Below are 2,500 nucleotides of genomic sequence, written 5' to 3' on the forward strand. Positions count from 1 at the left end.
TGCGAAACGTGCATTACGGGGCACACGCGTACCTACCGGGGCATACCGACCCCTATTGGGGCACACGTGTGCATATCGGGGCATACCGGGCCTATCGGGGCACACGCGTACATACCGGGGCATACCGAGCCCTACTGGGGCACACGTGCGCATATCGGGGCGTACCAAGCCTATCGGGGCATACGCATGTATCCCAAGGCATACCGAGTCTATCCGGGCATACGCGTTCATACCGGGGCGTAACGGGCCTATCGGGGCATACTTGGGCATATCCGGGCAAAAAATGCCCAAAACTTGCGCAACCTTGGCAACCGTGGTCCATTCCTCTCTATATGCCTAGCCTTGCCAACCGTGGTCCATTCCTCACTATATGCCATGGCCTTGTGCCCATGGTCTTCCCAAGACAGCGTCCAAGGCCCCCGGAAGGCCAAGGGAGCCCAACCCAGCAATGCCCTGCTATGGCAAGCCAAGGCCAAGCATTCCGGTGCCTATCCGGGCAAAAATGCAATTCCTCTCTATATGCCTAGCCTTGGCAACCGTGGTCCATTCCCCACCATATGCCATGGCCTTGTGCCCATGGTCTTCCCAAGACAGTGTCCAAGGCGCCCGGAAGGCCAAGGGAGCCCAACCCAGCAATGCCCTGCTTTGGCAAGCCAAGGCCAAGCATTCCGGTGCCTAACCTTGGCAACCGTGGTCCTTTCCTCACCATATGCCATGGCCTTGTGCCCATGGTCTTCGCAAGACATCGTCCAAGGCGCCCAAAAGGCCAAGGGAGCCCAACCCAGCAATGCCTTGCTAGGACAAGCCAAGGCCAAGCATTCCGGTGCCTATCCGGGCAAAAACGCCCAAAGCATGCCCATTCCTTAGCCTATCCAGGCAAAAACGCCCAAAATCTGCACATTCTAGTGCCTATCCGGGCAAAAACGCCCACCAGCATGCCACCCTCCTATAGGGTTTGCGCAACCAACCAGCCTAACCACCAGTGGCAACCAAAGGTGCTGTTAGCGACGACTTCTGAAGACGCAACGAGACGCGACGTGTTTGCGCCCAGACGCGACGAGACGATGCGGGATCTGCGCCCAAGAATGCCTAGACCCGTCGACTTGATGCGGGATCAGCTCGCCCAAGCATGCCTAGTGTGCAAGGCCTGTGTGCAAGGCTAGTGTCCAAGGCTAGTGTGCAAGGCTCATGTGGAACGCTAGTGCGCAAGGCTAGTGCCCAAGGCTTGTGTGCCAGGCCCGTGTGCAAGGCTAGTGTCCAGGGCTTGTGTGCATTGCTTGAGTGCAAGGCTTGTGTGCATTGCTCGAGTGCATGGCTTGTGTGCAAGGGTTGTGCGCAAGGCTAGTGTGCGGGGCTTGTGCGCATGGCTAATGTGCACGGCTTGTGTGCATGGCTACCGTGCAAGGCTAGTTTGCATGGCTAGGGTGCAAGGCTCGCATGCGAGGCTAGTGTGCAAGGCTGCGTGCAAGGGAAGCGTGCAGGGCGAGTGTGCGAGGCCACTGTGCACGGCGCCAGCACTAGCGAGCCATCATCCGCGTTGCCATGGCTCGCTTGGCCTTGGCTTGCCAGGCCCCGACACGAGCAATCGCGCATTTTCTTTGCAACCGACCATCAATGCCGCCCAACGGGGCCAGCACGAGCAGTCATCCGCGGTCCCCTGGCCCTGCGCACGTTTGTCTTTGAAACCGAGCATCAATGCCACAGAAAGTGCCGGGGCGCCAGCTGGAGCCATCATCCGACGTGCCATGGCTCGCTTGGCCTTGGCTTGCCGGGCCCCGACACGAGCAATCGCGCATTTTCTTTGCAACCGACCATCAATGCCGCCCAACGGGGCCAGCACGAGCAGTCATCCGCGGTCCCCTGGCACTGCGCACGTTTGTCTTTGAAACCGAGCATCAATGCCACAGAAAGTGCCGGGGCGCCAGCTGGAGCCATCATCCGACGTGCCATGGCTCTGGTCCCATGGTCTTCGCAACCGAGCATTCGTGACACCCGCGGGGCCAGGACACCAACCCTTCCGACACGAGCATTCGCGCATGTTCTTTGGCCACACAACGGCGCCAGCACGAGCAAAATCATCCGCGGTGCGGTGGCCTTGCACGGCCTTTTGTCTTTGGAACCAACCATCAGTGCCACGGGAAGTGCCGGAGTCCCGGCATCCGCGGTGCCAAGTCATTGCGCCCTTGGTCTCTGCAGCGGGGCATGCCGGGCACTCCCAACCATTGCAAGCAAGCAAGCAAGCAAGAAAGAAAGTAAGTAAGTAAGTAAGTATTACATATAGGGGCGGGACATGCGGGGAGATCTGCGAAACGTGCATTACGGGGCACACGCGTACCTACCGGGGCATACCGACCCCTATTGGGGCACACGTGTGCATATCGGGGCATACCGGGCCTATCAGGGCATACCGGGCCTATCGGGGCACACGCGTACATACCGGGGCATACCGAGCCCTACTGGGGCACACGTGCGCATATCGGGGCGTACCAAGCCTATCGGG

The sequence above is a fragment of the Tasmannia lanceolata genome, unplaced genomic scaffold, assembly GCF_043159265.1.
Source record: "Tasmannia lanceolata isolate RefF3 unplaced genomic scaffold, GAP_Taslan_0.1 ptg000265l, whole genome shotgun sequence".
NCBI classification, from domain to species: domain Eukaryota; kingdom Viridiplantae; phylum Streptophyta; class Magnoliopsida; order Canellales; family Winteraceae; genus Tasmannia; species Tasmannia lanceolata.